Here is a 22740-nt window from a genome sequence, read left to right on the forward strand (position 1 = left end):
GCAGAAGGGAAAAACCTCTCCTGGGCTCAGAGTGGGAAGCTTCACTTGTACTACTGTGGACAAACAACTCAGTCTCTTGCCAACTTGCATTCAATGTGCACTCCCCGAGTGCTAAGTAGAGGCACAGGCAGGGAATAGAAAACCTTCAGAGGCACTGTGTGTGTGTGTGTGTGTGTGTGTGTGTGTGTGTGTGTGTACACGTACCTATAGGGATGCCTTCTAGGGTGAAAGAATCAGGATACCTTCACAGGGTAAGTGGCCTTGAAAGTGTACTCTCTTCACACATAGATATTTGCCTTTATTTGATACATGTTTACAGAGTCTGTACCACACCAAGGACCTGGAAGACTAGGGAGAGTAAGGCAGGATGTCAGATTCCTTGGCTGTGCAAGTTCCCAAGTACAAAGGGATGCTACAGAGCACACGGAGGAGACTTTGTAAAGATACCCACCTGCCTGAGGGAGGAGTTTATGTAGGTTCCCAGGAGAAAGGGGTGGGACTAAGGAGGGCTGGCAAGGATGCAGTGTCAGAGTGATGAGAGCAAAGGCTTTCTTCTCAAAGCCAACATCGTGCTAAAGGCATGGGGAGGGGTGTCTGGATCATGATAAACACTCAACTATATCTGAACAAAATCGTGTACACAGGGCAAACATCCAAATGAACGTTTGCCCTTGCAAACCCACTTGCAGCGATCAGTGAACAGCTATGGTGAACCCATTTTACTTAGCTTGTATTTGCTCTCTGGTGAACTTGAACTCAATGGCATAGAAGACTGACACCATCAAGACTGGAAGCAAAAGCATACAAACATGCCCTGATGCTCGTGAGGCATGGATTTGGAAAGTCTGGTGTTTCAAGCATGACAATCCCTCTCTGCTGGTGGTTGAAAAGCACATCTTTTTGAAACAAAACAAAACAAAACAAAACAAAACAAAAAAACCCCACAAAAAACAAAGAGGAAATGAGCTTTATCATCTATTGAACAACTGGGTTTTCCATTTTCTGCTAAAGCAGAATTGACTTCTCTCCCGGAAAACCACAATCCACAGCGGAGGAGAATAAGCAAAACACGAACATAAATGCAGACCAGGCAGTAGACGTTGGCTTCCTTGGGAGATGAATCCTTGATGGCAAAGTGAGGTCAGATAAAATGACTCATCACTAGTAAACTAGTTAAGCGGGGGAAACCCAGGACGCTCACAGATTACACACTGACTATAAATTCTCCTGGCTAAAGTCACCATACCAGCCAGTCACTTTTTGTTTATGTTATGGTGATAAACAGGAAATGCTCTCCAGAGGCTTCTTGTCCTTTATCCATCTTCTAACCCCCCTGTGGGTAACGATGCGTTCTGACTGCATAGTGTACAAACCTTCCTCTTGCTCTCTTTCTGAGCCTCATCACTCTCCTAATTCACTCCAGCTTTTCAATGATTAGACAAAGGCAATGTGGCTTTAGTTTGCATAAGCAGACCTACAAGACCACCAAAAGAAGAGAGCACCTATGCATTAGGCCATGGCAAGAATTTCATGTAGAACTCAGTTCAGCATTAAGTACAAGTGCTATATAACATATAGCTCCCAATAATTATTTCCTCTCTGTCCCTCTGCTATGAAATGCACAGTATCAAACTGCTAAGCTATATGTTCTTCTCTGATGCTTACATGGTCAAGAGCAGGCATGGAGAGGAAATGTTTCCACTCTCTGGGCATCTTCAGTCTACAAAGGACCTGGTACCAGACCTAGTTAGGTCAGAATCTGAGAAGAGTTGAAAGGTGGGCCATGTGCTTAGAATTCTGTCTTATTGGAAATAAACTGTCACAATTCCTTCTGGCTTCAGTTGCAAATGGTTGCAAAGGGAGAATTTCCCAGAGCCAGGCCCCATGGGTCCTGGGCAGTAGTGAGTGTCTGCCTAGCCACAGATCAGGCTCATCTCTCTTCCAAACATCAATTACAACATTGACTTCTTCACCATGACCTCAGCTTGCTAGTGCTTTGTGGTACTCTGTGAGCATATTTAGAAGCCGAGGGGGCAGTTCCGAGAGTATGGCTGAAGCTGCTCACTCATTGCTGACACCTGTGTCATTTTTAGTCAGTGACGTCCCTCGGTTGTGAAAAGAACTCAGGAAATGGATGGTGATGGTTGCACAATATGGTGAATGCACTTACAGCTACTAAAGCAGACACTTAAAAGCAGCCAAGATGGTAAATTTTATAACAATTAAAAATGAAGATGATATCAAATGACCATGAGTCAGCCTCTAGGAGGAATACAGGGGTTTGTTGGGGAAGTACAACATCCGTTCTGGGTCAGCTAGCATCACCTCTGACCTTCAGTGTTACCAGGGCACATTTCTTAATTACTTGGCATTCCCCATGCTTGTTTTTGTAAAGCAAAGAGGTGGTGGAATGATTCAATGAGAGCAGCTAAAACTCTAACTGTCTTCCAGCCTTTCACTCTGAGGTAGCTAAAGGGATCTGCAACCCTATAGGTGGAACAACATTATGAACTAACCAGTACCCCGGAGCTCTTGACTCTAGCTGCATATGTATCAAAAGATGGCCTAGTCGGCCATCACTGGAAAGAGAGGCCCATTGGACTTGCAAACTTTATATGCACCAGTACAGGGGAACGCCAGGGCCAAAAAGGGGGAGTCGGTGGATAGGGGAGTGGGGGTGGGTGGGTATGGGGGACTTTTGGTATAGCATTGGAAATGTAAATGAGCTAAATACTTAATAAAAAATGGAAAAAATATCTAATAAAAAATAAGAAGGAGATCATTTATGAGGTGAATATCCCATGTGGCCAGACTTCAAGGATGTTTACTGTAAGAATGTTAAAGATCAAGAAATTTTGCTGCTACTATGATGTTTTCCTGATGACGAGATTAAAACCTCCTTTTTTCACTTGCAAAAAAAAAAAAAAAAAAAAAAAAAAAACCTCTAACTGTACATGGATGTCCAACCATTATAATTAGTCCAGAACTGAGGGATTCCTAGGATGTGAGACCTTCAGCATTAAAACCATAATTAATACAGACAAGAGAGGATGACCAGTTACTTTTCAGTCCTGTCTGTGATGGTTAATATTATCAACTTGACGAGACCTAGCATCACCTAGGAGACCAGTCTCTGTGTCTGTGACGGATTAGGTTAATTGCAGGGAGAAGTTCTATCTTAATTGTAAGTGGTATCATTCCATAGAATGGTACCATAGCTGGTCCTAGACCAGCTGAAAAGGAGAAACAAGCTGAACAACTGTACTTATCGCCTCTGCTTCATGATATGGAGAAAACCACATCCCTAATATCCCACTGTCAGAATCGTCATGCCATCATGGACTCTAATCTGGAAACTGTGATCCAAACAATAAACTCTCCTCCCTTACCTTGCTTTTTGCCAGATATTTGCCTCAGCGATAAGTCACTAACATACTGTGATAGAATAGCCACCAGTGACAAGGGTATTGGTAGAGTACTGCTGCCTCCACGACCTCATGAAGGTCTCAGTTCGTGGCTGTCTGTCAAGTCCTGTTCAATGAGTCATGAGGAGATTACCTCAATTCGTCCTCACAGCCACTGGGAAGCAGCTTCTCCGAGGAGGAAACCAAGCTGACAGAATCTGAACCCAGGCAACATTTGGGTTAAGATCTGATACCATGAAATTGCAATCAATAGGCCATTCTCTGGGATAATGGGAATCTGTTGTAAAGAGTTTGTCTGGAACACACAAGGTCTTGAACTCCATTCCCAACAGACCAAAACAACACGTGCTTCCCCCCTTTTCTCAAATGTACTTAAACATGTACAACCACTTTGGAAATCAATTTGGCAGGTATCTCGGAAAACTGGGAATAGTTCTACCTCAAGACCCAGCTATACCACTCCTGGGCATATACCCAAAAGATGCCCCATCATACCACACAGACATTTGCTCAACTATGTTCATAGCAACTTTATTTGTAATAGCCAGAAACTGAAAACAACCTAGATGTCACTCAACTGAAGAATGGATAAAGAAAATGTGGTTCATTTACATAATGGAGTACCATTTGGCTAGGAAAAACAAACACATCATGAATTTTTCAGGCTAATGGGTGGAACTTGAGAATGTCATCCTGAGTGAGGTAACCCACTCCCAAAAAGACATGCATGGTATGTACTCACTTATAAGTGGTTATTAGCCATAAAATACAGATGCCATGCTATATTCCACAGACCCAAAGAAGTTAAACAAGAAGGAAGGTCCAAGTGAGGATGCTTGGATCTATCTAACTTAGAAGGGAGAATAAAATAGTCATAAGAGGCAGGGAACTGAGAGGGAGTAGGGATAGGGGTTCAGGATCAGGTGAGGGGAAGGACAGAAGAGATGGCTACATGGCCATGAAAATGAATGGAAATAGGCAACTGATGAGGTTGAGGAGGTGAACGGCATCTCCAGGATGAGACAGAGACTTGGGATAAGGGAGGCACCTAAAAATCAATGGGGGTGATCTTAGCTGTGACTCACAACACTGGAAATGTGGAACCTGAAGAGGCTTCCTCCTATAACCAGGCAGAAACCCCAGTGGAGCAATAGAGGCACCAACCCACCCACAAGACTTTCAACCCCGAATTTATCCTGTCTACAAGAAATGCAGGCACAGGGGATGGAGCAGAAACTGAAGGAATGGCCAACTAATAACCAGCCCAACTTTAGACCCATCCGATGGACAATCACCAATCCCTGACACTATTAATGATACTCTGTTATGCTTGCAGATAGGAGCATATTGTCTTTTGAGAAACTCCACCCAACAGCTGACTCAGACAGATAAGACACCCACAGCCAAATCATGGATGGAGCTTGGGGACGCTTATGGAAGAATAGGAAGAAAGATTGCAGGATCCTGAAGGAGAGAGGAACCTCACAGGAATATCAATGGAGTATACTAACCTCGGCCCTTGGGGCTCTCAAAGTCTGAACCATGAACCAAAGAACATACATGGGCGGGACCTAGGCCTCCCTGCTCATATGTAGCAGATGTACAGCTTGGTCTTCATGTGGGTCCTGAACAACTGGAACAGGGGCTATCCCAAAAGCTGTTGCCTGTATGTGGGATATGTTCTTTTAGCTGGGCTGCCTTATCTGGCCTTAGTGGGAGAGGAATTGCCTAACTTCACAGATACTTGAAGTGCCAGCTTGGGGAGATACCCAGGGGGAGTCCCCACTGGTTAGAGGAGAAGGAAAGGGAGGATGGGGGAAAGATTGTGGGAGGGAGTTACCAGGAGAGGGCAGTGAGTGGGATGTAAAGTGAATAAGTAAAAAAATAAAATTGAATTTTAAAAAATGCAAGCATGCAGCCCCAGGTAGGGTTTAAGTGCTTAAATTGTGACATCGCTTAAAATGATCCTATAGGAGAAAAGGGAACAAAGGTCCACCTGGAAGAGCTGGAAAGATTGGTTAGGAGTAGATTGGTGATCTGTTCCATTGAAGTGTGTTAATTACTTACTGCTGAGACAAAATACCAGTCAAAAGCAGCTTACAGGAGGAAGAGTTTAATCTTTGTCTCACAATTCCAGAATACAGTCCATTGTGACAGGAAATTCATTCGTGACAACTGGAGGTTAAGGCTGGTGATCACTTTGCACCAAGCTGACAAACCCTGCAGAAGACAAGGTAACTAATTTGCCTCAGAGTTACGATTCAGAACTTGATCGGGCTGGAGAGATGGCTCAGCAGTTAAGAGCACCGACTGCTCTTCTGAAGGTCCTGAATTCAAATCCCAGCAACAACAAGGTGGCTCACAACCATCCGTAATGAGATCTGAAGCCCTCTTCTGATGTGTCTAAAGACGGCTACAGTGTACTTACATATAATAATAAATGAATGTTTAAAGAAAAATATTCAGAACTTATTCCTCAGACTTGAGCACAGCCAGATGCACCTGAGTGAAAAGTATGCAGGTCCTGGAAAGTCAGAATTAGTTAGAACTGGTAAACAGAAGAATTGACGTAAGCTTGTCCCTCCTACTTACCAAGGAAAAGCAAAACCTATCATGAGCGTCAATGCTTAACAGATGCGTAAACATTTCAAATACTAATGATGACCCAAAGTGCGCAAGTTACTGGAAACTGGTACACTCAACCCTTGTTGGTGGCATGGGTGACAACACCCAGTGAAATGCTGTGCAGTTATTAAGCTGATGAAGTGTATGTGACAACATGCAGACATGCTCAGTACGCGAGCCTAAGGGAGAGCAGTCGAATTTGGAGCTTTGGAACTGGGCCCAAGCTGTGTTTACCACACAGCATAACATTTTTGCATAAATGTCACCGAGGTCTGGAAAAATAAAAACATCTGATGTGTTAAGGGGGAGGACTGTGGTGATTCTCCCCTCTCCACCCTCATTTCCATTGCTATTTTATTTGTTTGTGTAATAGCCACAAGAGAGAGAGAGAGAACAGACCAGTTGGCTTGCTTTTCCACCCCCAGATCTATTCTGGACCTTAGCCCTCATAACTTGCTGGGTAATTCCAGACTGAGCAACTATCCTCTTCTAAACTCAACTCTTGCCTCACTCCTCTTCCTGGGCTTCATCCAGGTCTACCTGCCGCTTTGGGAGTAACGATCACAACACACACACACACACACACACACACACACACACACTGTGTTCACATGTGGTTCAGACAACCTTAACCGAGGCAGGAGACGTACAACCCAATGCCTAGTTGATTTCCTCTTCCTCGTATTGAGTAAGAGGCCAATATGTAAGTGAAAGTAAAGGTGAAATGAGAGGAACCTGATGTTCTAAAGCTATGGGAAGATGAATTGTGGGGCAGGGTACTCACTAAGTAATTTGAGGCTTATGAATAATCAGAATAATAAAAGATGAAGGCAAGTATCCCAACATAATCCAAAAAAAGGCCCCAGCCCCATGCTGTCTCTCTCAGGATTCTAGAGAAGATGGAGTGGAAGTTGGAGGATTCCTGACAGCATCCAGTGTGTTCTTCAGCCTGTGGATAGATGCGTGGTGCCCAGCACTGGGAGAGATGCACCCAGGTTGAGTCACTCAGGACCATACACCTCATTCTTCTCTATGGGTCAGCTTTCTCAGGAGGAGTGCAGATTCTCTGGTCTGCCAAGGTTCTAGACCTTAACGTCATTATGAGTCACACCGTCTGGGGTTGCATTCTGATGATAAATATATGTTTAGTTTCTTGGACGTGGGAGCTAGGGGACCCGTTTGAGGCCACTGTCCCCTCAGCCTGCATCACTTGACCTCAGACCTGGCTTTACAAACCCTCCCTTCTTTATATTTACCATGTGTTTACATATGCTCATGGATTTGGTATGTGCTTCTAACGCAGGCGTTGATATGAGTGGCAAAGGACTGGGATTTCATCTGTAATTATCTGTAAGGTTCAGACCTTTGACTTAGAGATCTGTTCAGAAACCATTTGTTGAAATGTTAATTCTTTTGTTGTTGATAATTTGAAATGCTGTTTCATTATGAACTATATTTTTAACAAAATATTTGATACTTAAAAATGAGTTTGTCGTTTAAAAATAACAAACACCTAGTTTTCAACTAGGCCCCAGAGGAGGTAGGAGAAAGGACAGACCTTTGTAGAAAATGAAGAATTGGGGAACAAGCCCAGAGTAATTATCAGGGATGTTGAAGGGAAAAGTAAGAATGGTAGAGCCAGACTACCGTGGCAATGGTGCAGGAAGATGGGCTTTCTAAGGGAGATGGTGGAGGACCCGAAGGAGATATGGTCTTGGAGCCCTGTTTAGTTCATAGCCTTGGGCAACAACTTCCTGTCCATCATGTGCAACAGTTATGGAAAGCACCTTCACTATCAGCTGTTAGGAGGACCTAGGAGTCACAGTGTTTTAGTTCCATCTAGTCCATACCAGGCGAGGGAAGGGGGTCTAGTGGAAAATGATGCATCTAATTGGAGGTCACACGTGTCAAGGGAAAGCAGGGGCTACAGTGCTCCCAGTCAGTCTGATGGTGGTTATGGATGGTTGTAAAAATGTCATGTTTAACACTGAGAAAGGCCGTCATCTCATGCAGTATCATTGGCAAGGACAATCAATTACCATAACGAACAACAAATATTTCAAATCTCTTTCAAGCATCTTCCTCTTCTTCTTCTCCTTCTCCTTCTTCCTCCTCCTCCTCCTCCTCCTCCTCCTTCTCCTGCTCTTCTTCTTCTTCTTCTTCTTCTTCTTCTTCTTCTTCTTCTTCTTCTTCTTCTTCTTCTTCTTCTTCTTCTTCTTCCTCCTCCTCCTCCTCCTCCTCCTCCTCCTCCTTCTTCTTCTTCTTCCTCTTCCTCTTCTTCTTCTTCTTCCTTCTCTTCTCCTTCCTCTTCCTCCTTTTCTTCCTTCCTTTTTCCCTCTGTTTCCAAAGTCCCATGCCTTCTGTCCCCCAACATCACTACCCATTGTGTGAAAGGCTCAGTTCCTTCTACCGGGCACAGAACACAGAATCCCAGGACATACCATGGTAAACAGGACAGCGAGGAGAGAGGGAAAACCACAGTGAAGGAAACTTCGGTTAAGACAACAGCTGTAGGCCAAGCTGTCTCACACACAATCCAAGAGAGTAGCTGTCACTGACTTACATTGCTGGCTCTGTCCTAAATAACTTGTGAAAACTGAGGGGTGTGTGTGGGGGGGTGTACCTCCTTGTTACCAATAAGGAAACTGAGGCACATAGATGTTAAGTAGTTCTCATATGTAATACATAGTTGAGCCAAGATTTAGCCTTTGTCATGCTGCCACTAAGACACTGAAATCTGGAAATGCTCAGGGAAAGTTCCAATGCAGTGCTTACTTCCCAACCAGGATGATTACAAAAATACAGCTAGAGGAGGTGTAGAGAGTTGGCTCTGTTCCCAGCTGAGCTAGGATCTCAGCAGAGGCACTAATGCATCTCAGCATTCCCCTGTAAAACAGAGACGAGGCTGCTCTGGGTAAAGTTAAGATACGACTCATTTCAAATGGAAGACATTTTCCTATTAAAATCCAGGGCTCTCCCAACATTATTCGGCCTATTAAATCCAGGGCTCTCCCAGTGCTATTTTGTCTATTTAGATCAATAGACAAAAATCTAGAGGAAGTTTGGGACTTCTAAACCAGATAAATGCTGTTTGATGAAATATGTTCAAAGATGAAGAGAGTTTGTCAGGAACAAGGCATCTTCTTTGCTTTGCAAAGGAAATGATTCAATCTATTCAAAGGTCACTAGCAAAAGAGATTTCAGTCATGTTATAAACAACGGAAGGCTCTGCAACTCATCCCACCTAGATGAGGAATGAACCTGGACTCTGCTGTGTGTGTCTGTGTATATATGATGTATATGTGTCATATATACATGGTCTGTGAGTGTGTGTGATGTGTGATGCGTCTGTAGTATGCATGCATGGTATGCATGTAATGTGTGTTGTATATGGTATGTAGTCCATGTAATGTGTGATATGTGTATATGTTATGTGTATCCTGTATCTTTTAAACCTCTGCTTAAAGTCTCCTGTCTTTTTAAAGTGTAGTTCTTGAACCTAGCTATTACACCCTTTGAGATCTTGAGAAAAATCCCATGACTAGGCTTCCTCAGAGGGCACTGAATCTGACTTATCCTGGAGTGTGAGACTTTGGTATTGGGTTTTCAGTTTCCCAGAGGGCTTTGAAGGCTAAGGATGGAGCCAGTGTTCTAAAACAGTGATTCTGAGCTCCAACACTCTCAGAACCACCTGGAGGACAGAGTTCAAGAGAAGTTTTTGGCAGCTCCAGTTCAGCAGGTAGGGTCAGAGTTGAAGAATGTTTATAACCCACTTCACTGGAGGATACTGATGAGGACTGGCAAAACCCTTTACATACTGGGACCACTCCCATGTTGTGTTCTGGTTCTTCCCAGAAGCCTTGGATCTCTTGGTACTACAGGCATATCCCCAAACTTTCATTCACACTCTTTTGGCATAGGACAATCATTTGCTACCAGTTCTCGAATATTTCATGATGTATATTTGGATTGAGATCCAAACATCACCACTAGAAATTCGAGAAACTTCTATTACTGCTTCGTGGTAGAAATGTGAAAGCCAGACAGAGCATCAGGTATGGCTCCTTTTCTCCTATACTAAACACAGCCTGCCCCTTGCTCACCAATGTGGAGCAGATGAAGACCCAGGAATAGAAATGGCAGTCCTTATGTGGCCTTACCTCTGGTCTAGGAACTCAGTGCCTCAGGCTTTTTCAGGAAACATGCCCAGCACCAGGCAGAAATCTTAGACGTACCCTGAGTGTGGAGAGGGAGACTCACCTGAACTAACACTGGTTGAAGCCAAATAGGTCTGGAATCAAGGCAGCTTCTGCGAATTGTTTTTCCAACATCATATTCTCTAAGGTTCCTGATGTGATTTAGATCTTTGGAAACATCTGGAGCCACCTACAAATGGAGTCATGTGGATGACTCTCTTCTACGATGGCTCATTTTGAGTGTCAACTTGAACTAAGGGATGCCCTGGTAGCTCATTAGCCATTATTTTGGGGATGGTGTTAGTGAGGGGACTTCTGGAAGAGGTTATTCATTGAACTCAAGAGATTACTCATTAAACTAAGCCAAGTCAGCTCTCCCCAGTATGGTTATGCCTCTTGCAATTAGTTGAGGGTTCGGGCACAACTGAGAGGAGAGGAAGAGAGTCTTCTACCTCCCGAGCTAGAGCATCCACTTTCTTCTGCCCTTGGATATCAATGAATTTGGTTCTCAGGCTTGTGCCTTGGACTCAGACTTACCTCATTGACTCTCCTGGTTCTCAGGTCTTCAGGCTTGGACAAGAACCACAGCATTGCAATGGCAAATGTAGAATTTTCAGTGTCCAGTAACTAACAGTACACCTTTCTGTGCATCTCTACACATCTCTCTTTCTGTGCCCTCATGGTCCTTCTTCCCTGGGGACTGTTCAGCGTTTCTATGACTTCTTCTTAGAAAACATGACATAATAAACTGATGGGTGGTCCATTCAAGTAGAGTCAGGCTGGCTCCACTATTTACAGACACCCCAAGTCTGGAAACCTGTACTGTGTCTTCTTATAGCAAATCAACACTAGATCATTCCTTTTTTTTTTTTTTTTGTCCAAAAGCATCAATTGAGAAACACAGGAGCAGCACTGCAATTTTGTGGCCTAGGAGGGGATTGTTCAGAATAGGGTGGGTGTGCTTAAAATGGTGACTGCATCTTTGGCTTCCTATTGTAATCTATGGGGGTGCTTTAAAAACTGATGTTTCTACCCATCCATCATTATGATTAAACTGGTTTGGAGTGTGGCTCAGTTGTTAACACTTTAAATATCTTTTAAAAATGTCTCTTTCCTAAGTATAAGGTATTATATGTATGGGAACATATCTAATGTACTCGTTTGGTAGAAACATTTCATTGAAAGCATCTTTTTTTTTTAAACTTTATTAGGGGATATTCTACAAATATTTTTATGAGTCAGATATTTTTCTAGGATTATTAAAACATATAAGTAGTACTGTATAATGTGGATTTATAAATGACGTAATTTATTTAACATCATTCTGCTGTAAGGTGTATATATTACTCCTTCCAGCACTATAAATATTGGAATAATAATTTTTACATCATCTACTTTGTATCCATCAATAATTATTTCCTGAGAATGTTTACTTCTTCAAACTTTGTCAAAATTGAGAGGTAGAAAATTGCCTTGTAATAATCTTTTTTAAAAATACAAGCTACAAGGAGCTAAAGGGGTCTGCAACTCTATAGGAGGAACAGCGATATGAACTAACCAGTACCCCCCCCCCCCACCCCAGAGCTGTGTCTCTAGTTGCATATGTAGCAGACGATGGCCTAGTTGGCCATCGATGGGAGGAGAGGCCCTTGGTATTATGAAGATCATATGGCCCAGTACAGGGGAATGCCAGGGCCAGGAAGCGGGAGTGGGTGGGTTGGGAAGCAGGGTGGGGGGAGGGTATAGGGGACTTTGGGGATAGCATTTGAAATGTAAATGAAGAAAATATCTAATAAAAATGCATAGTCATAAAGTTTGGAGCTCAGACAAAAGGACGGACCATCTAGAGACTGCCATATCCAGGGATCCATCCCATAATCAGCCTCCAAACGCTGACACCATTGCATACACTAGCAAGATTTTGCTGATAGGACCCTGATATAGCTGTCTCTAGTGAGACTACGCCAGGGCCTAGGAAACACATAAGTGGATGCTCACAGTCAGCTATTGGATGGATCACAGGGCTCCCAATAGAGGAGCTAGAGAAAATACCCAAGGAGCTAAAGGGATCTGCAACCCTATAGGTGGAACAACATTATGAACTAACCAGTACCCCGGAGCTCTTAACTCTAGCTGCGTATGTATCAAAAGATGGCCTAGTCGGCCATCACTGGAAAGAGAGGCCCATTGGACTTGCAAACTTTATATGCCCCAGTACAGGGGAACGCCAGGGCCAAAAAGTGGGAGTGGGTGGGTATGGGAGTGGGGGGGGTATGGGGGACTTTGGGATAGCATTGGAAATGTAAATGAGGAAAATACCTAATTAAAAAAATGCATAGTCATTATATCTAAAATAAATAAATAAATAAATAAATAAATAAATAAATAAATAAATACAAGCTACATCCGAGCAGTGGTGGTGCATGCCTTTAATCCTAGCACCTGGGAGGCAGAGGCAGGCGGATTTCTGAGTTCGAGGCCAGCCTGGTCTACAGAGTGAGTTCCAGGACAGCCATGGCTACACAGAGAAACCCTGTCTTGAAAAACCAAAAAAACAAAACAAAACAAAACCCCAAGTTATGGATGGTATTGAATACCTACACGTGTGATGGATTACACACTTTCGTTGCTGTTGTTTTAGCATTTCTGCCTTTCTTTTATTTTTTCCTGTCTTTCTTTAAGAAAGAAAAAAATAGCTTTTTACCCCCTCTGAAATACCTCTTGGAGTCTGTCATCCCACATCTTTGGAAATACATGAAGAAGGTGACTTTGTAGACACGCTCATTCCTGTGTTATCCAACCTTACACTACCCAAGTCTTCCTTAGAGCCAGATAAATACATCTTTGAATGGTGTCTACCTATAGCAAACAGGATGTAGTCCTTGGACTTGGCATTCCATAGGTTAGGTTAGCTCTGGGACTGAGAGACTGGAAGCTGGCGGCTGCTGTTGCTGGATTGACTTAGAAACTGGAAAAGTGGGAGGGAGAGATGTTCCTCTGTTCCTCCCTCTTCCTTTCAGACCCTCTACTAGTAATCTCCTTTTGACAAAACCTAAACAGTACCAAGCGAGCTGGGAAAGGCAGCCTACAGACCCCCACCCCACTCCCTTGAGCAACTTAAAGATGGGTGATTCCCAAGGGTGCAGCCCTCCTGCCATGATCTGCCTAGATGTGACTCCCAGTTTCCCTTATCTCACTCGGCTAACAAATTTGCAGTAGCTCCCCACTCCAAAGTTCCTTCCTAGCCACAGCTTCCTTCTTATCATGTGGAGAGTCTTCTTTCCAGCTGACCATTCTCTCGTGTGCTCTCAGACAGCTGTTTAACTCCTGGTTTTGGAAGAAGATTCCATTGAAGACTTCTTCGGAACTTCTTTGGAAGTTTGTGGTAACTCCAGATGTCCAAATAACTTTCGACAACCAGGATTATGGTATGCCTTGGTTATTGTATTTATGTCATACATGAGATGATCAACTTGACCTTTGATGAATTCTGTCATACTAACCTACTGAGCCTCCCATATCAATATCTTATGCTCTTCTCAGCTGTGGTTCCCCCATCCTACTGAGTCTTCCTCGTAGTCACTCTGGCCACAACACAGGTATCAGACGGTTGTTGACCAGCCTTTGGCCCTTTAGACTGGGAGACTTGAAGGCACAGCCATTTAGGATAAAACAAGCCAGAGGCATTTTCCCAGGAGCTTTCCATTTCCACTTGCTTCTCATGTATGTGAACAGGTTTTTCTCGGCTTCTGCTCCTGCCCCCTTTTGAGATATAGCCGGTCGTTCACACTCCAAAAGCCTGTAGCCGACTCTTCTTAGATCACCTTGGTCAGCCCAGCACTAACCCAGACAAGCACTAGTGGGGATCTGACCCCAGCTCTCCAAGCACACACGAGGGACACTGGATCAAAGACAGTGTGCAAACCAGCTCGGTGAAGTATCCTCATCCTGATTGTTAATGCTGATATCCAGTTCATTGAATTGTGAAGCCCCTAAGAGGTCAATGTGTGCATATGAGGGTGTTTCCAAAGAGAATTAACTACAGGGTGGAGAAACCCACTCTAAATATGGAGAACATCTCCCCAAAGGCTAGGTGACAGGATAATGAAAGAAGAAAGCCAGCAAATCCACCAATTCTTGGACACCATTATATGAGTGGCATACTTCCACACCTTCCCTGCCAAGATTTTCTGAAACTGTGAAGCAAATTAATATTTTCTCTCTTAAGATGTTTTGCTCAAATGTTTTTGTCAGGTGCAAAAGACTAACACACCTGCTTCTCTGCCTCTGTACACTTTCTTCCTACCAGTCTGGGGCAATTACAGCTTTCCAACTGTCTTGTTATTGGTTACATGCCATTGGTACCGATCACTTCAGATCATTTTATTTTGCCTTCTCCTTGAGATCCAACCTTGGCTCTTCCCTTGTTTCAATGCCTACCCTTCCTGGGAATGTCTCAGCAAACTAACATTCCAGTTCATCTGAGTCTTCTTTCAGGAAACCACATCTCTGATCCCTGTTATGTGCCACTGATTGCAGTGACTCTGGCCTGCAGTGTTATCTTTCCAAGTACCTTTACTTTCCTTAGATTCAGCCTGATCTTATGGGTTTCCCTGGATGTCTAAGTCTTTACCTAGAAGAATATGATGAGCAATTTGAAGAATGGAATTTTGCTTTGGCAAGGACAAAGCCACTTGCTGGTGGTCATTGGTCTTCATTTATCCCACCAGAAGCAGAGCTATCAATCACCTTCTCTACCTATCTCTCTTCCACCCATTTGAGTGGGTTCTTCCCGGCCACTCCATGGACAAGAAATCTGCAGCTCTAATATCTGCTTGCCAGAGCACGCAGTCTTCCACATATATGCCCAAACCTTTACATTGTCAAGGGGCCATAGCAGTCACCTCACAAAATCTCACTGGCCCTTTGATTTGTCTCTGCCACCTCTGCCAGAAGTGGGTATGTTGAATGCTCTTAGTTTGTTGGGAAGATGTAGGGGAGGACACTGTGATGTCATAGAACCAAAGAATATTTCATGTGACAAAAATCTTTTAGAATTTGGTGCCAGAGAAAAAGCTAGTTCAAAAAAAAGTATGCTTCTGCCTTTTAAAGTAAAAATAACAATGTGAACTCGGTTTTTGTGCTCCCCTGGGCACAGTGAACCAGGAGTAATGACAAAATTGGAGGGATTCCAGCAGCAAGCTGGTGGTCTCTTCATAGTGTCTCCCCGGAACATCTTTTGTAAGCTTGGACCAGAGCCTCCTCACCTCACTCCCGCCTTGACGTTAGCTTCAATCTCTGCAGGAAAAATTGATGACGGGAATTCTAGAAGCCCAGAAAGGCCCTGGAGACGAGTAGGCTGTAAAAGAGGAGAGATGCAGTCATTAATGGCAATCTCTATTCACTGCATTAGCGGGTACCCCAGTGAGCACGCATGAACAATGAGTGACTAAAATAGACAAGTAAATCTGTCTGTAGTAGATAAGGTCCATTTTTCACAAGCCCAAGCTCTGTCTGGGATGGAAGTTAGTTACTTTATTTCCCTATTTAGCCACTGCGGCCACAAAAGCTTCCCTATCTTCATCATACTAGTCATCTGTCTCTTGACGGCCCTCTTCCTGCCCCTCTGCTCTGTTCCACTTGGAAGGAGGCTGGGACTGTGCACTTGGCTTAGATTCTGCATGCTGCTTAGACTATATAGATCCTGCCCCTGGGTACATGGTCAGGGGATGGGAAGGAGGGACAAAGGAGGCCTTCCTGATTTTTCTTACTGTCAGTAACAGCATCGCAGAGGTTTTAACTCCAGCAGCATTAACAATGACAGTGGAGATTATAGGTGTTGGAATAGCGTGGTGCTTGGTGAGCATTGGCTTAAACAGTGCTGGGGGTTGACATGGGTCATTTGGCAGCTTGGCTCCTAAAATATCAGGGAGAGGATAATATGCAGTGTCCCCACTGGCAGTATGAGCATAGGGCCTCAAGCAACTTCCTCCCACTTCTCGGGTGGGGGTGGGGTCCCAGAATACAGAGTCATTTTCCTTGTTAGCTCTTTATCTGGGCTCAAAAGTTCCAATATTTCTAGTCTCTTGCAGACCTCACTTCTCCCTTTCTTTTGCTTTGGTCTTCAGAATACTTTAGTAAGCATTGCCCTGAATTCACTTCCAGTATTTGCAGCACATAGAGCAACTTCTGTAGTCTAGACTTCATGCTGACTGACACATCTTCCCTCTGTGGCACAGGGGTAGCCCCCAGCCTCTGCCTAGGCATGCCATTGTGTGTGTGAACTTCTGAAGGGGCTTCTTTACTAACAGAGTTCTTTCCAGTGTCTTGGGGACATGCATTTTCCCACCCTTGACCTTCTGCTGAGAATGAAGGGAAGAATGTCTGTGGCTGGGTGAGTACCACGTTCCCTCCATGGTGCTATCAGCTTCCTTTCTGTGGGAGCATCTCTATAAACTAAAAATAAATTTCTTCATGTCTCAGAGAAATTAAACTTGCCAACTTTTAGACATGTTACTTGAAACCCCTATTAGTTCTCTGTTGCATGTGATTCACAGCCACGTAAAGAACAAAGCAGAAATCCCCATGGGAGGGAGAGATCAGGAAGATGATCCCCCTACCCCCAAACATGTGGCTGTTTGTTACTGTGTTGGTTACTAAATATAAAGACCCACTCCGGGGCTTCCCCTCTCTATTTTCACATCCTCTGTTCACATGGCACTTTGATTCCAGCCAGCAGGTCTCAGGCCATTCTTTTCCTTGGCTGTGAGAAAGTAAATATTAGTAAAAGTCTGTGCCTGGGCTCTGCAATGCCAATTGTCATCATAGAGACTGTCACTGTGCAGCTTCCTGCCCTGATTCACTCCACAGTGAGATACAGGGGATGTTTATACATTTCTTGCCAAGGAACAAGCTGTCTCCTTAGATATGTGGGTATAACTTTTAAAATAATTTACTTTTAATTAAAAGCATAAATAGAGCAGTATGGTGGTTTGAATGAAAAGGGTCCTCATGGGCTCATGTATTTGAATACTTGGTTCCCCATCTTGTTTGGAACTGTTTGGAAAGGCTTAGGAGGGGTGGCCTTGTTGGAGGCCAAAAGACCTGCACCATTCCCAGTGTCTCTCCCTGTACTTCTGCTTAAGGATCAAGAAGTATCTATGGTTCCAGATTTCTTTCCTAGGATACAATTTGTGAAACACATGAAACTCAAGAAGAACCACGACCAAAGTGTGGACACTTTACTCTTTCTTAGAATTGGGAACAAAACACCCATGGAAGGAGTTACATAGACAAAGTTTGGAGCTGAGACAAAAGGATGGACCATCTAGACACTGCCATATCTGGGGATCCATCCCATAATCAGCCTCCAAACGCTGACACCATTGCATACATTAGCAAGATTTTGCTGAAAGGACCCTGATATAGCTTTCTCTTGTGAGACTAGGCCGGGGCCTAGCAAACACAGAAGTGGATGCTCACAGTCAGCTATTGGATGGATCACAGGGCCCCCAGTGGAGGAGCTAGAGAAAGTTTCCAAGGAGCTAAAGGGATCTGCAACCCTGTAGGTACAACAACATTATGAACTAACCAGTACCCCCTGGAGCTCATGTCTCTAGCTGCATATGTCAGAAGATGGCCTAGTCGGCCATCAGTGGAAAGAGAGGCCCATTGGTCGTGCAAACTTTATATGCCTCAGTACAGGGGAACGTCAGGGCCAAGAAGTGGGAGTGGGTGGGTAGGGGAGGGAGGGTATGGGGGACTTTTGTGATAGCATTGGAAATGTAAATGAGGAAAATACCTAATAAAAATAAATAAATTTTTTAAAAAAGTTGCTTCATTATGGGGTGTTGTTAATTAGCTTTTAGGTTAAATTGCAAATATTTTATTGGTGACTTTTATACATATGCTTATAATATATTTTGTTTCTATTTCCTGTATTTATGTTGGGTCTGGATTTGACTTCTATAACATAAAAAAAATTGAAGTGACAAAAAAAAAAAATCAAGAAGTAAGCTTTCAACTGTGCCTGCTGCCATGTCCTTGCTGTGCCATCATGGACTCTAGCTCTCTGATAGCATGAGCCCAACTTACACACTTTGTCTTAGAAGTTGCCTTGTTCATGTGTTTTATCACGGCAATAGAAAAATAACTAAGACAAGGATGGGTGTACATCATCACTAATATATAATTACAGATTATATTTTATTATGCGTGAAGAACTGACCCATTTATTAGCTTATTTCTCCTTCATTCTCTTTCAGATCCCTCTGGTCCCTAGTTTAGTATATGTTTCTGTGGATTGTCCTATTATGAATATTTCCTTAGAATGGAATCTAAGTATGCAGGAAACATTCTCTCTTCCATCTGCCCTCTTTCACTTACTGTAGTGTTTTTCAGATACATTCATGTTGTATTATGGGCCAACAATACCTTTTTACTGGCTCCATAACACTCTATTATATGGATATTCATTGTAGTCTCCCCTCCCCCAGCCTGAAACCTGCTTGCTCAGGGGTGGAGCTTGCCGCTTAATCGTTCAGCCACGCCCACTGCAGTGGAGCTTGCCGATTTGCTGTTCCGAAGCCATCACGTGTTCACCTGCAACCTTACTCCTAGATTATTTGGCGGGGATCGGGCCCCTCCCCCTTCCTTCATAACAGAGTGCCGGAATAGTAAAAATTGAACCTTGAGCAGAGAGCCTTGTCTTGGTTCCTTCCTTATCTCACGCAGCCTAGCCCTTCTTCTCTTCCAGGTTTCCAAAATGCTTTTCCAGGCTAGAACCCAGGTCTGTGATCTGCTGGCCGGACACAACAATTCATATTTTAATTTTCTATTCATTAGTTGATGGTCATCTGGTGTGGTGGTTAATATGTCCAACAGCAGGATCTAGAATCGCTAGGAGATAAGGTTCCAGGCATGCTTGTGAAAGACTACGTCAGATTTGCTTTTGGACATGCCTGGGAAGGATTATCTAGAGTAGGTTAATTAAAGTGGGGAGACCCACCTTAACTCTGAGTGGCACTTACTTAGGGAGAAAATGAGCTGAGCAGTGGAGTCATTAATCTCTGCTTCCTGCCTGCAGTTGCTGGGTGTTTAGGTACCTCAAGCTTCTGGCCCTGTGACTTCTCTACTAAGATAGACTATATCCTTGAACTGTGAGCCAAAACACTCACACTTCAGTTGCTTTTGTTGTTGTTTTTAAATCACAACTAGAAAAAGAAACCTAATATAGAAATTTGGTACTGAGAAGTAGGGCTGTTGCTGTGATATATCTAACTATGTGATTCTAAGGCTCTTAGAACTGGTATAGGGGAGAAATGCAGAAGAGCTGAAAACTTTGGGCTGGAAAAGCTTTTGAACACTTTGTCTTAGTTTGGGTTTTACTGCTGTGAACAGACACCATGACCAAGACAACTCTCATAAGGACAACATTTAATTGGGGCTGGCTTACAGGGTCAGAGCTTCTGTCCATTATCATCAAGGTGGGAACATGGCAGCATCCAGGCAGGTAAGGTGCAGGAGGAGCTGAAAGTCTATCTCTTCATTTGAAGGCTGCTAGCAGAATATTAGCTTTCAGGCAGCTAGGATGAGGGTCTTAAAGCCCACAACCACAGTGACACACTTAGTCCAACAAGGCCACACCTACTCCAACAAGACCACACCTTCTAATAGTGCTACTCCCTGGGCCGAGCATATACAAACCATCACACACTTGAAGGAAAATTGAATGGGCAATTCCAGTAGGAACTTAGAAGGCAAGAATTCTAAGAAACATGTGGACAGTGAAACTCATTCCTGAGGTTTTGTTGGGAGCAAGGACTCTATGTGTTATGAGGCAAGGAACCACTCATGTGATATCCTAGCAAAGACCCTGGCTGCACTCTGCCCGTGTCCTGAGAACTCAAGCGAGGATGAATTTAAAGGTAATGGGCTAACTTGCTTGGAAGAGAAAATTTCAAAGCAGGATAGTTAGTATTCACGCTGTGTCATGCTTACTGATCACTACTCACACACAGGTTTACAATGAGAGACAGAAAAACATGGAGCAGAAAGGCCAGGAAGGGGAGAAAGGTGTGTGCACAATTTAAAGTGTCAAAAAGGAGGGTGCAGATGATGAAGCCCTTGTAATTGTTTGAGAGATTAGACATTTTAAAGAGAAATGTAACATTATTGGGACAGCAGGAAGGGTGCTGTGAGGATAAGACCCTACCCGGCAAGGCTTTGTCTCATGAAAATAACTTTATTTAAAACGAGAGAGCCTCAATGAAGAATGCTGCTCAAGGGGTCCCTGACCTTCAAAACACCTGTCCTGGACATGTGTTCTGAGTAGGCACACAGAGGCTGACACAACTAAGTTCCAATCAGGCCTGGCTCCATCCTGAGCTGGCAGCACAACTTGGCAATGTCATTGTCTTGACTTCGTCAGCTTCATGCAGTGATCTCTCAGGACTGCCTTTGCCGTAGTTTTGTAGGCATGAAAGATGAAGGGTTGGGGTCTTGGAATCTTACTCCACCGTCCCAGGGAACCACTGAGTGCTGAAGAGGACAGAACCATGGGATATATGCAAAGGGTATATGCAAAGGGAAGCTTTAAGCTTGGAATAGAGTTGGAGTTGGACCCAAAGAGAGATGGTGTGGGCTGAAGGTAGAAAATCTAGACACAGGATTCGATGCTTGCCTTTTAGTGGGGATCTGTTCATTCTTTCTAGGACCCTATTCTTCCCTTGTCGATGGGAATGCTTATTCGGTGTCATTATGTGTTAGAAGCATATATATTATATGTGTTTGTATGTATATGTATCACATGAATATATATGTATAGGCGTGTACATGTGTGCACATGCATGTCGAGATTGTAAGAAAGTGAGTTTCTTGCAAAGATAATGTTCTTACCTGCTGAGCCATCTCTCCAGTCTATGTAACTTGCTTTTTGGTTGTACAGACCTCTCAAGAGATTTTTCTGCATCTCAGAAGAAACTCAGCATTTATACTTTTAAACAGTGCTGGATCTACTGTAGACTATGAAGTCTTTTTACGCTGGAATGAATGAATCTTTTTTCATTATAAAATGTCCATAAGCCTATGGGGACAAAGAGAGGATGTTTATGGCTTAAAGTGATGTGTTTGCATGTCAGATTGACAAGGGGTAGAGTTGTGATGTGCTAATACTGTCAACTGCACAGGATCTGGAGTCATTCAGGAGACAAATCTCTGGATGCCTGTGAGAGAATATCTAGATTAGGTTAATTGAGATAGGAAAACCCACTTTAACTCTGGGTGGTGTCATTCCATTGACTGGCGTACTGAACTGAATAAGGAAAAAAGTGAATGAGGGTCTAGCATTCTCACAGCGCTGCTTGCTTGTAGACACAATGTAACCAGCAGCCTCAGGCTTCTAACATTTCTTCAGTATCATTAATGGACTACCCCTCAAATCATGAACCAAACCAAAAGCCTTTCTCTTTTGTTTCTTTGATCAGGGTGTTTTATCACAGAGACAGAACAAATAGGAAACACACCTGAGCTATTTTTACTCTCTGATGATGATGAATGACACCACTATGAACTCTCATATACAAGCTCCTGTGCAAAGAGCTTTCAGCTCTACTGGGCCAGGTTGCTAAGAAAGGGACTTCTAGGTCATATGGAAACTAGTTTTTTCAGGAAATGTTAGGTTGCCTTCCAACGCTGACATGCTGTTTTATATTTTCACTTTCCTGTTATAAGCAGGTTCTAATTTCTCTGTGACTATAATTTGGCACTTAATAATTCATAAAGTATCCCGGACCTTAGACATTTTCATTGAAAACACAAGACCAGGTTTGGTAGCATATCAACAGTCTTATCTGGTGGCCATGAGGCCTGGCACATCTGTTCTTCTGACCTCAGACATGTCTGTGGTAGTGTGGGTGACTTTGTGTTTCTATACACTGTTCAGTTATTTAATGTCATCTTACAGGGGACTAGGGAGATGACTAGGAGGGTAAGAGTGCTTGCTATGCAAGTAAGTGGATCTGAGTTTGCAACTCCAGAAACCACAGAAGAGCCAGACAGTCATATGTACCTATAGACTCAGTACTGTGGCGCAGAGACAGGCAGCTCCCAGGTGCTTTCTGGCCAGCAAACCCAGATGAAACAGAAAGGCTCAGGATCAGTGAGAGGCCCTATTTCAAAAAATATGATGGATAGGGATTGAGGAAGAAGCCTGCCATCTTAGACTCTGGACTAGGCATGCACATTCACTAGCACACACGGGTATTTCCATCATTACACATACACAGCACAAAGAATAAAAGAACACATAAATAAATGTCAGTTCACAAAATATCCTAGGGTAAGAATTGTCCTAAGAGTCTGTTATTCCTTTTGCCCTTTAGAGGATTTCATTTTCTTGAATGAGATAGATAATTTTGATTGTTATCTTGATTAAGGAATAACTAGGCATTCGTGAAGTGTACCTTTGGTACACTGTGTGTGTGTGTGTGTGTGTG

The 22740-nt window shown here is 43.5% G+C and overlaps 1 long non-coding RNA gene across 1 annotated transcript in view; it reads left to right on the forward strand.

Annotated features, from left to right (window-relative positions):
- LOC117997403 (uncharacterized) overlaps positions 1–22740 on the forward strand; it is a 114890-nt gene that overhangs the window by 43163 nt on the left and 48987 nt on the right. The window lies entirely within an intron of this gene.

This window comes from Mus musculus, chromosome 7 (assembly GCF_000001635.26).
Source record: "Mus musculus strain C57BL/6J chromosome 7, GRCm38.p6 C57BL/6J".
Taxonomy (NCBI): Eukaryota; Metazoa; Chordata; class Mammalia; order Rodentia; family Muridae; genus Mus; species Mus musculus.